Source organism: Peromyscus eremicus, chromosome 3 (genome assembly GCF_949786415.1).
Source record: "Peromyscus eremicus chromosome 3, PerEre_H2_v1, whole genome shotgun sequence".
Classification (NCBI taxonomy): Eukaryota; Metazoa; Chordata; class Mammalia; order Rodentia; family Cricetidae; genus Peromyscus; species Peromyscus eremicus.
In genome coordinates, this window is record NC_081418.1 from 98,023,323 (window position 1) to 98,036,269 (window position 12,947).

Below are 12,947 nucleotides of genomic sequence, written 5' to 3' on the forward strand. Positions count from 1 at the left end.
AGCTGGATCAGATTGATGGGGCCAGAGCTCCATACTAATGAGCCACCAGAAGTCCGTGGTCACAAGAAAAGTGAGGGGTTCCTGATGGATACAGGTGCAGCCCATTCAGTGCTAATTCAACCCCTGGGCCTTCTTACTAAGAAAATGACCATCACCCAAGGGGCCACAGGGACTGGAACTTACACTTGGACCACCAACCAAGAAGTGGGCCTTGGACAAGTTACTATGACTCATTTCTTGTTATTCCAGATCGTCCATAACCCCTGATTGGTAGAGACTTGCAGAGAAAACTTGGTGCCACCATCAAGTTCAGTGAGAATAAAGCCAATCTGGACCTAGGGAGTCCATAGTCAGCCATCCCGTTCACTTGCCCCTCATCAGAAAAATATCAAATGACAAAAATTAACACGGAAAAAAATACTGGGAGTGGCCAACTCCCTTCTAACAGAATTAATGATAAAGTTCCCTGGAGTATGGGCAGAGACCAGTCCTCTGGACTGGCCTCACATTGGCAGCCAATTCTTGTTCAGCTCTCAAGCTCAGCCTTGCCTATAGGTGTTAAACAGTGCCCCATCTCAAGGGCAGCTAAGGTGGGTATTAGAAAGCACAGCAGCTGCCTTAGGGATGCGGGAATTTTGGTCCCCAGCACTCGCCTTGGGACACTCCACTGCTCCTTGCAATTGAGCCTGTTCAGGACTTAAGTAAATAGGAAGTGGAAATTATCCACAAGAGTGGTGCAAACCCTTACACTTTGCTCAGCCTATTAGATCCAGGAAAAGCTGTATATATTGTCCTGGACCTGAAAGATGCCTTTTTCTTTCTACCCTAGGGTCCTGTGAGCCAACCTATATTTGCTTTTGAATGGACAGACCCTTAGTCAGGGTTCAGTGACCAACCGACCTGGACCTGACTACCACAGGGGTTTAAGAACTCCCCTACTCTGTGTGAAGCCCTTAGTGCAAATCTGCTTGAGTACCTCCAAGGACACCCAAAGGTCACCCTCTTACAGCATGTGGATGATCTCCTCATTATTGTGTGTACCCCGAAAGAATGCCAACAAGCTACTGAGGAACTGCTTAAAATGCTCTGGCAACTGGGCTACCACATGTCTGCCAACAAGGCCCAATTATGCTCCAATAAGATAACTTATCTGGGGTATTGCTTACAGGGTGGCAGCAGGACTCTGTCCTTGAGCAGGATCTAAGCTATCTTGAATATTCCTGAGCTACAGAATAAAAGGCAGATGAGAGAATTCTTGGGTACAGTTGTATACTGCAGACTATGGGTACCAAACTTTGCAGAAAAAGCAAAACTATTATACCAGAGTCTAGGAGAAAATGGACTCCTGATCTGGGAAAACCAAGAAAAGGAGGCATTCCAAAAACTGAAGGAGGCTTTGATGTCAGCCCCAGAACTCAGGCTACTGGGCATTACCAAGCCTTTCCATCTGTATGTGGATGAACGGCACAGGGTGGCCAAAGACGTACTGACTCAGACTTTGGGACTCTGGAAAAGGCCTGTGGCTTGTTTATCTAAATGCTTAGACCCTGCTGCAGCAGGATGGCTACCTGCATCTGGACCATTGCTGCCATGCACTATTGCTAAAGGAAACTGATAAACTGACCATAGGCGAGACAGTGTGCAGCTTGACCTGCTTAAGGGGCTCCTTGGCAGTGGGATCAGGATCCTTCCCTTGTGCATGCGCGGGCTCTTTGGAGACTAGTGCCTATGGTGGGGCACCTTATGCAGCCTTGGTGCAGGGGGAGGGGCTTGGACCTGCCTCAACTGAATGTCAGGCTCTGCTGACTCCCCATGGGAGGCCTTGCCTTGTAAGAGGTGGGGAATGGGGGATGTATTGGGGAGGGGGAGGCTGGGGGATGGGAGGAGGATGGAGAGGGGGATTTGTGGTTGGTATGTAAAAATGAATAGAAAATTTCTTAATTAAAAAAAGAAGGGATGGGACCCACTCCACCCTCTTTTGGGACCCACCCCTCCCTCTTTCCTTTTAAGCGATCATATATGTGGAACAGAAGCCATGCCCTAAGACTTATACCTCAAAGCTAATTGGTGGAATGAATTTCCACTACAGATTTCTCACACCATGATGAATGAGGTACTATCACTTGACAGACAAGGCCCGCTGAGCCTTAACAGCAGGAAGTACTTGTTGAATAGCTCTTCAGTGCTGTGCATAGGGGATGAACTCAATGCTGAGGCCAATTCCAGATGTGAGTCACAGGGAAAAAAATTACTGCACTGCACATCTAGATGGCCGACTTTCTTCTCTCTATCAGAAAGGTCTGAATCACATGGAATAGGTGGTTGTTATGGGCTGCCATGTCACTGTTTTCTGAGATTTGGGCATTAAGATTTGGGGGTAGGGGTTGTTTGCTTTTAAAATAGAGTGTCATTCCTCCTAGACGGACCTCCAACTCTCTATGTTGGAAGATGACCTTGACCGCCTGATCCTCTTGTCTCCACCCTCCAAAACTGGGATTCCCAGCATGCTCCACCTGGTTTTATTTTATGCTGGACAAGAACCCAGGGCCAAGAACCAGTGTGCATGCAAGGCACATAGAGAACTAGTCCTGTTGTTCGATTTCTGTGTTTTAGAGAGAGAGAGATATCACAGTGTCACCAAAGCTAGACTACTGCTCCTTATATAGCCCAGGCTGGCCTTGAATTTATGGCTAGTCTCCTGACTAAGCCTCCAGAGTCCTGGGATTATAGGCATACACCTTCACCCTGGCTCTACATCTAGTCTTAAGAAAAATGCACAAACTCCCTAGAACTGGCTAAATTGAGGGGTATGAGATCTCCCGAGGGGTGAGGGGACTAAACCTTGAAGCAGTGGGGGTGAGGCTCCATTTCATAGTGTCATCATCTGCAGGTCTGGACATGGGCTGGTTGAGGCTTGTGCCTTCCATCCTGTCCCACGGAGCTGCATAGAGAGTTAAATGAGACCAACTTGAGGGCCGCTAGTCAGAACAGTCCTTCAAAGCAGCCTGGCTACACAGGTGACAGTCCAGGGACTGCTGCATACTGACCTGAGTGTCCTTGAGAGGGCATGGGACTGGGACAGCCTCCTTTCCCTCCCTCCTGCCCAGATCACAGCTCACCAGCTTCAGAAGAAGAGCGGCATCCGGATACAGCTCATGTTTGTGGCACTCCAAAAGACTCTCAATAAAAAGACTAGGTCATCTAGAAAGGTTAAAAGAAAAAGAGAGAGAAAAAGTTCAGGGTCAATGGTGTAGATCTGTAATTCCATCAGGAGGTCTTCTCAGCTACATAGTGAGTCCCAGGCTAGCCTGAGCTACAGGTGTGACTCAGCTCTTGTCCAGCATGCAGGGGACCCTGGGTTTGGTCCCCAGGACCAAATAAACCAGGCTTGGTGGGGAATTCCTGTACTCCCTATATTTGGTAGGTGGAGGCAGAGGATTAAAAGTTCAAGGTCATCCACCACTACATAGATAATTTAAAAAACAAAACCCCTCAAATGCACTAAGACCAGGTGCACACCTGTATCCCCTCCAATCAGTTGGCTGAGGGCAGGAGGGTCGCCAGTCCTTGGCAGCCTGGACTACAGACAGAAAACCGGAGTCAAAACAAGAGGAGAGAAAAAAATGAGAGGATTCCTCATTAGAGGGGACTGGTAGTTATGCCACCATGGGGTTTAAGAGTCATGTGCTTTGGCAAAGAAAAGAAAAGTTCATGAGTATAAGGAATAGACAGTAGTGAGGGGTATGGGTAAGGACAGGGTGGAGAACTCTGCACAAAGAGTGTGTGTGTTTGTGCATGATGCATGCGTGACCACAGGTGTGTGTGTGTGTGTGTGTGTGTGTGTGTGTGTGTGTGTGTGTGTGTTTATGTGTGTTTGTCTGTCTGTCTGTCTGTCTATTCTATTCTAAACCTTTGAGCACACATGTAGATCAGGAATATTTATCAAATGCTCAAATGCTTTTACACCTTAATTTTTTTTCAAGACAGGGTTTCTTTGTGTACTTTTGGTGCCTGTCCTGGATCTCACTCTGTAGACCAGGCTGGCCTCGAACTCACAGAGATCCGCCTGGCTCTCCCTCCCAAGTGCTGGGATTAAAGGTATGCGCAACCACCACCTGGCATACCTTAGTTCTTTTTGTTTGTTAACCAGGCTTTCACCTTCATTTTTGAGACAGGGTATCTCACTGACCTCAGGCCAGCAAGCTCCCACACTTGCCTCTCTTCAGCACCAGGCCTCAGATGACATAAGGACACGGCCACATCCTGTTTTCACACAGTCCTTCCTTTCTCTGTGGTGCTTTAGCCATTCGCTCATCTCCCCAGCCCGTGTCCAGCTCTGATAGTTCAAAATATTCAGTATTTCCATATTCTTTTTGAGATGGGATTCCACTCAGCCTGCAACTCACTCCTGCCTATACTGGCCTTGAGCTTTTCATACTTAACAGGGCAGAGTGGCTCAAAACTGGAATTTCTGCCTTGGGAAGTTAGAAACAAGAAGATGAGGATCCTGCTCAAGGTCATCTTCGGCTACAGAGTGGCCTGCCTGGGATATATGAGACTTTGACTAAACCACAAATGCTAACAGTGTTCCAGTGCACCTAAGAGGAACTGAGGCCACAGCACCCTCAGGAATTTAAAGCCAGACTGGACTACATACTGAATTCAGTCCAGCCCGGGTTATAGGGCAATACTCTGTGTGAACACTAAAACCAGCAGATGAAAACAGTTTGTAGCAATACTATTCCTGTTGACCAAAGTAGACAGAAACAAATGTCAGAAAATAAAATGGAAGTGTGCATGTGACACCTTAATACACCTGTCAGGGAATGAAAGCCAATTTCCATCTTTGGTTGTAGGTGGAATGTGTTCCTTTAGCATGCTTCTGTGAGACTGTTATTATCAGGGTGGGTCATTCAAGGTTTTACGTGTGGTTTTTTTGGTTGGTTGGTTTTAATTTCATATATCTATTTCAATCATTGCAATTTTTATTTCATGTTTGCATTTAGGTTTGCTGTTTATAGTGATCTTCAGTGTTTGGTGATTCTCTGGGGGGTCTAATTTAAGACAGAACAGCTGACCTGCCTGGAAGTTGTTCATGTAGAAGGGAGACAGAGAGAGAGAGAAAGAGAGACACAGAGACAGAGACAGAGAGAGGTCCTCACCAGTGGCTTTATATTCCTGGGGATGGGGACAGGTGAACAATACAGTTGTCTTAGGGGGATCACAAGGTGAGAGGACAGATCTCCCTCCCAGGCTGGCCAGAGTCACCTGAGAAGTCCTCCTCAGTTTTTTCTGAGCAGATCCAGGATCCTGTGCAATGTACTTTCCCAGAGTTGCTGTCGGTGGGTTGGGAAGCATGGGGTTCTGGGGTGCTCTTCTCACCCCAGAGTGGAATAAAGTTCTCTTTTCTTCTCAGTTAAGCACAAAAAAATGTCTGTCCTAGGAGCTCAATGTTGCTCAGAGGACAGAACAGATGTGTTCTCCTAGTGGTAGAACACTATCAAGACACACTGTTGGACACAGAAGCCATCCTAGCAAGAGCATCATCCCAGGACCTTTGTTTTCATGTCACATTAGGGAGATACATAGACAGATGTACCATCCATATCAGTCACACAGACTTTTCTGTGTCTCATGCTCCAAATATCAGTGGCATGGCCATCGTATGTCTCCTTTCCAAAGAGTTCCGGAGCACAGTAATTCAGAGTGCCACAAAACCCACTAAGCCTCTGCCCAGGGATGACCTTAGCAGAGAGGCCAAAATCACACAGCTTCGCATTACCCCTGTGGTCAAGGAGGATGTTATTGGCCTTTATGTCTCTGTGGATGATAAATTTATCATGGCAATACTTCACAGCATGCAGTATCTGGGTAAACAGCCTTTGAACCTCACTCTCCTCTAAGGCCCCAGTTCCAGGATGTGATGCAGCAGGTCTCCCTCTGATGCACGCTCCATCACCAGGTAGGTGGTCTCCCTGGTCTGGACCACATGAAACAATTTAATTATGTTGGGATGGGCAAGGAATTTCATGATGTTGATTTCACTTTTGATAAGCGAAGCATACTTCTGATTTTTAAGAATTTTTACCGCCACACAGGATACAGTGGGGATATGAAAGGCCAGTTTGACCTCTGAAAACTGTCCTTGGCCCAGGGTCATCATCATCTTATAGTCAGCAGTGAAGGTCTCCTCAGCAGAGCAGTGGGCCTCCCCGCCCTGCTCCATGGTCAGGTCCTTGTTGATACGGCTAGAACCAAACTCTCAATGGGGATTTTTAAACAGTCTAAATCAGGCCCATGCGACTATTTATCAATACAAATTCCTACATACAAAAGGAAAAGAAAGTCAGAGATACTTCAGGCAACCTAACAGGGACTCAATGCTCAGGAAGAGAAGAAAGCACCTTCCAAAGCAGCAGACAGCAGAATAAGACACAGATCGGACCGGGCGGTGGTGGCACACCCCTTTAATCCCAGCACTTGGAAGGCAGAGCCGGGCAGATCTCTGTGAGTTCGAGGCCAGCCTGGTCTTGAACTGTCCTGGAGTGAGATCCAGGACAGGCACCAAAACACACACACACACACACACACACACACACACACACACACACACACACACAAAGGCACAGCTTCGGTTGGTAAGAATCAGCCAGAAACAGAGAATAAAACAAGGGGTCACAGAAACTAAGAGCCACTTCTTGGAAAGGATAATCATCCTCTAACCCTAACTCAACACTCACTGAGAGAGAAGGCACTAATAAAAATCAGATGCAAGAGCAGTTGATATGACAACAGACACCCCCAAATCCAGAGTGCCCGGGTGGGGAGATGGCTCAGGACTTCAGAAGACCTGTATGTGGTTCTCAGGACCCAGGTCAGGTGACTCACAACTGCCCTAACTCCAGCTCTAGGAGATCCTACACCTCTGGCCTCTGAGGGTATCCATACATATGTGTGCATGTGCTCATGTGGGCACACATGCACAGACACGTGAACACTCACAGGCACTATACATACTTAAAATAGTGATAAAAGTCTTTTTGTATTATTTCTTTTCCATGACCTAGAAGGTCAGAAGAGGTCATCAGATCCCCTAGAAGTGGAGTTTCAGGCAGTTATGGTGGGTCATGGGAGTGCTGGGAGGCAAACCTAGGTCTTCTGTAAGAACAGTACATGCTTCTACCTGCTGGGCCATCTCTCCAACCTACCCCACCCCAAATTATTCTGTTTTTTAAACCCACAGGGTCCTTCTCATTGATTGAAAAATGTGGATAAATTTGAAAAACTTCTAGATACAAATTCAACTTGAGAAGAGATGATAAACAAAAAAGTTGAAGTATTTATGAAAAACGACTCTGCACAGAAAAGCCCAGGACCAGGCACTTACTGATGAGTCATTCCAGCCCCTAAAGAACAAATATCAGCACTCCTCCAAACTGCACAAAATAGAAAGGACTTAACAGTTCCAAACTCATTCATGCCAAAGCCAGGAAAGGACACTATTAAGAAAAAAAAAAAAAGGTTGTTTCCATGATGAACATGGATGTAAAAGTCCTTAATAATAGTACTAATACTTCTCACCAAATTCCACAACACATTAATAAGGCCATACTTGATGGTTAAAACACACTCACAAGGATCCTTGCAAGGATTGCTCTGCATGCTTAGAGGACAAATGACACAATATAGAAACGGAATGAAGGGCAAGAGTGTCACAGTCAAGCCATGGGAAGCCATCCAGGATGAAACTGGGGCTCTCAACAAGGACAGACTGGAGCAGATGCTTTACCTGGGAAAAGCCAGTCCTTCAAATGTGCCCCTTGTTTTCTCTCCTCTGTGGGATTTGGGAGCAGGAGGGGGTCGTCAACTTAAAAAGGGGCTACTAGGAAAGTGGAGGAGGAAGTGGAGAAGAAAGCATAACAGCACAGGTTAATCACATGATTAATGTGATCAAAATGCATTACAGGTGTTCCTGTGATTATCATAACTAAATCGCTTTTATATGCCATATTCCATACCAAGAATAGGCTTGAAATGGGAGGAATAAATCAAGGAAAACATGACAAAAATAAATGAAGCGGTAAAGATAAACACCGAGGGGCTGGAGAGATGATTTAGTGTTTCAGAGCACCTCCTGCTCTTTCATAGAAGCCCGGTTAGGTGCCCAACAGCCACATGGTGGCTCACAACCACCTGTTACTTGAGTTTCAGCTAATCTGTCTCCCTCTTGTGACCTCCACGGAGACCAGGCTCGTAGTGCACAGACATACATGGAGACAAAATACTCATACCCATAAAATAAATATATCAAAATATTCTACCTCAGTAAACACAACCTAAAAATGAATAAAAACTGGTGGGCAGTGGTGGCACATGCCTTTATTCCCAGCACTCAAGAGGCAGAGGCAGGCAGATCTCTGAGTTCAAGGCCCTCTGGAGTGAGTTCCATAAAGGCCAGAGCTACACAGAGAAACCCTGTCTTGAATTACCCCATACACATCAAAAAGAATAGAAAGTCAAATAGAAGATAATAAAGAATATGAAAAAGTAAGTGCAAAAATAAAGCAAGCCAATAGACAAATTCACTGAGAACAAGAAACCAAATAAAGTCAACAGACTTGGAGAGAAACTCACAGTGTCGGGGTCCAACAGCTCCCAAAAGTCCAAGTCGACTCTTTCTTTCACCAGTGCCGAACACCACCTCTCTCCAACCAACTGACAGCTCCTGCTCTGTGAGGACAGGAGGCAGCCTCAGCCAGAGCTGTGAGTGCACAAGTGTCTGTCATTGTGACATCACAGCAAGAAATGGACCAATGAGGGCTCGGCACAGCTCACTGGTCTGGCCAGTGGGGCAGTAGGGGCCTGAGGAGCCTGGTTACACTCAAATGGCTGTCCTCAGTGTTGCCCAGTGACCCACCTCTTCCTGCTAGCCCACTTCCCGAGACCCAAAAATTCCCCAAATGGTGTCACCTGGTGGGACCAGTGTCCAAACACTCGATTCTTGGTGGGGCATTGACACCCAAACCTTAACAAGGACCCTTCCACTTTAATAATAAAACAAGGAGTCATAAGAATGACAATGGCTCCAGAGCATTGGCCCTGCCTCGGTTACAGACTGATAGTCTCCCTTAGTAGGTGGATAGGGTTTTGCTCTTCATTTGGACCCTAGCCTTCGGTGACAAGTTTGTAATAACTCATCATGTCTACTCTCAAAGAATTCAACTTATTTTTCTTTAACTCAGATTGATGGGTCCTATAGGATGACAGCTCCTGACTACCTTGGGATATTGTGAGAAAATACTGTTTTCCATGGCACCCCAGGACCTAGTATTAACATCTGTGGGGCTGAGAGAAAGTTGACAACATTTGTCTCATGGTCCCCATTGTTCCTAAAACTTCTCACCAAAGTCCAGGATCCCAGAAGACAGTGGCCTGATATGTTCAAAATGATCAAGAACTTGTCAGCCAGAACCCTATAGACAATATGTGTAGGAGATGGAGCCATATCCTGGCACCCTAGGCCTTCTGCCCTCAAACAAAATGCCTTAGTTTGTCCCTTATAAAAAACAGAAATTGGTTGCTTGTGTATCTGGACATTGGCAAAGCAAGATCAAGATACCAACAGATTGAGTGTGTAACAGGGCTGCTTTCTAACTCTAATTGGTACTTTGTATGTATTCTCACATGGTCAAGGAAAAGCATGAACTCAGTCTATCAAGCCCTTTTCTAAAGGCCACATGTTCTGCTGTGTGGCAAGTCTTTAGTGCTTGTGAGTGCCCAGATCTTTTTTTTTGAGTCCTCAGATCTTAATACTATTGTTTTGTGACTGATGTTTCAACAGAGACTTGGTAGGACACAGACACAGACTCACACTTATACACACACTACACACACACACACACACACACACACACACACACCTCACAATTAGACATGATACAACTAGCTGTGTCCAGCCTGAGAGGAGTCCTTCAGGGCAGCTGATGTACATTATATCGGAGCTCAATGGGAAAAAACAGGAAGTGTTATGGGATATTTGGTGGCACTGAGAAACTCAGAGACTGGTAATAAAATTACCCTTGGGTCAGGGGGTGGGGCCAGCAACTAGTTGACAGGAATTAGCCTAGAGAGGAAGGAGGAGGCAGGAATATGGATAGAGAGATGCACAGGATGGAGGAGGGAGGGACTTAGAGATTTGGGTCTTTTTGGTTTGGGACGAGTATAGAGACACTTCTCCTTGGGTCTCTGGCCAAAAAGGAAGGTCTTCTGGTTGCTTCTCGGCCTCTCTCATCTAGCAGGTTTAGGTTTTCTCCCCAACATCTGATTCCCAAGTCCTTATTGGTAAATAGAACAATAGTCTTAGTTAAAACTTATATTTGGCGGCTGTGGCTGAGCTGGCACCAGTGGGACCAGAAATCCCGCTAGGCCTCGGGCTGTATGGTGGGGTGCTGCCTCTGGGGCCTCGGGGCACTGATGGTAGTTAAAATATCAGTAGACTCAGGTGAGGCCACTAAACTGACAGAGAAACAACCAAAGTCTCATAAAGGTGAGCACATGCAATTATTAAAGCTAGGAGAGTGGAGGCAGGAGGAATAGCAGTTCTAGTTGTCTTTGGCTCCACAGTGGTCTTGAGGCTAGCCTGTGCTACAGGAGACCCTGTCTCACCAAACCAAAAAGCAAAAGCAAAGAGAAGAGCAAGGACTGCTTTTGTTTTGTACATGATCGAGCTTCCCACTGCTTCAGAAATATCATTTGCTGTGAGACACAGGGCACGGACACAGTGAGTGTGACATCAACAACTGAGGTGGGAGGGCTGTGGGCAGCCTTTTCCATGTTCTTGAAGCGACGCTGCTGTCACCTCCCATCAGAAGTCATTGGTTTTACACATTAGATGGACCTCACAGGACCCACCCAGAAGCAGCTATGTGACATGAGCCAAAGAAACTGGATGGAAGTTTCCAAGAGGTCAAGAAGGATGTTTTCTGTCAAGAAAATGTTCACACCACCTGAAGGCGTCACGTGTCTACACATTCCACACTTAAGCACTGGCTAGCAATTCTAGCAAACTAAATCATCACATGATGAAAAGGAGACATGGGTACTGTCCAGCAATGGGCACTGAAGTCCTACTTGCTAGTTCTCTATCAGGTATTAGGTTTCTGAAAGCCACAGAGGATAAGCCCTCCCTCATCATCAACACCTGGGAAATCCAGGAAAGAGACTGAAGGGCTTTGATGTTGGACCATGAAGGTTCTGCTACCCATCACCTCTCCCCAAAGATGAAAAGATTAAGATTGGAGGTGGTGGCACATGCCTTTAATGCCAGTACTTGGGAGGCATAGGCAGGCAGACCTCTGTGAGATCAAGACCAGCCCGGTCTACAGAGAGAATTCCAGGATAGCCAGGGCCACACACAGAGAAACCCTGTCTGGATAAACAAACAAAGATTTCTGTTGGTCTTTTCTGTGTCGAACACACAGATTGCAAGCCCAGCGCCACTTTGAGATCTTTGGCAACAGTTAACTCTGCAGCTCACACATGATTGAACCTATATCATAATGAGTATTCAGAGATGGGTAATTCCTGGGGGGCGCTCACCAACCTAAGACAGAGCGCCTGTGTGGCCTGGGCAGGTGTCTCCATGACAGGTAAGGTGACCTGCTGATGTCCCATGCAACCTAAGTCAGAAGCTCATTTTTTTAGTAAAAGGGGGACCTGTAGGGCCCTGGCCCCCGTTTTGGGTAGCTGTTGCCTTGCTTGCTTACCTTGACCTTGATATCCTCCCTATGCTAATTCCCTGCTGGGTTCCACCCTCCTGAATGCTTAAGGGAAGATCCTTGTCTGTATATCCTGCATAATTGGGCATCAACAGTTTAGATGCAAGATTGTAAAACATTGGTAGCAAACTTCTGCCCTCTGGGGTTCTCCCATTATGCTGTAAGCCTGTATTTAAGACCTCCTTCCTCCTTCAATAAACTGCATTCAGCATGAAAGAAAGAAAGAAAGAAAGAAAGAAAGAAAGAAAGAAAGAAAGAAAGAAAGGAAGGAAGGAAGGAAGGAAGGAAGGAAGGAAGGAAGAAAGAAAGAAAGAAAGAAAGATTAGGAGTTTTATTCAAGGCCAGGTTTGGGAAAATCAGGTAAAGACTGTCCTTGTCAATGAAATGTCCCCTCCTTTTCCAAAGGGACAGGTGTTTGGGGTGGGTCTGTGGAGTGCTGGGCATGATTCCAGCACTAGGTAGTTTTGTTCCTGGACATGTTCTTTGAGCTCGTAGGCCAGCAGAACTGATCCTTTGCTTCAAAATCATTGTCCCCAACCTCTGTGTGTGATAGCACACAGATTTAGTCCTGTGATCACACACCCCACTTAAGTTAGAAAATGAAAATGACCCATGAAAGGACAGTTTCCATCAGACAGGACAGAAGATGGTGGAGGGATAGGGTGTGGTAAGTCCCACCAAGGAAAGTTCTTTTCTTCCTTGAAGAACAGGCTCCTTTTAGACTTTCATTTTTTTCCTGTTTTTGAATTCTTTCCAGCTGCCCTGTTCTATACGTAACATGAAAAGAACGGAATCTCATCTCTGACCTGCTCGGAGCCATGACTTTTGAACTGCCAGCCTAAGTTAGCCACCTAGGAGGAGACTTTTTCCTAAAGCACAGACACCATGGATGCCCTTCCTTAAACACCTTCTAGCTGGGCAGTGGTGATACATGCCTTTAATCCAGCACTAGGGAGGCAGAGCCACTCTGATTTCTGAATTTGAGGCCAACCTGGTCTACAGAATGAGTTCCAGGACACCAGTGCTACACAGTGAAACCTTGTCTTGAAAAAAAAACACCCCCCCCCCCCAAAAAAAAGAAAGATCATCCAATGTGGCCTCTCAGTTCTTGGACTAAGAGTCCCCAAAACATAGAGTGGGAGGGCCTGAAATAAAAAGGGAAGCAGTGGA

At 46.3% G+C, this 12,947-nt stretch overlaps 1 long non-coding RNA gene and 1 pseudogene across 1 annotated transcript; both read right to left on the minus strand.

The window, feature by feature from the left end:
- Positions 1-2,088: 2,088 nt before the first annotated feature.
- On the minus strand, positions 2,089-8,762 carry LOC131907131 (uncharacterized). The gene is made up of 3 exons (XR_009378295.1): positions 8,635-8,762; positions 3,048-3,201; positions 2,089-2,941 (listed from the first exon to the last, which is right to left on the minus strand). It is a non-coding gene; the product is annotated as an uncharacterized LOC131907131 (long non-coding RNA).
- On the minus strand, positions 5,476-6,468 carry LOC131907130 (sperm motility kinase X-like; annotated as a pseudogene).
- Positions 8,763-12,947: the final 4,185 nt, after the last annotated feature.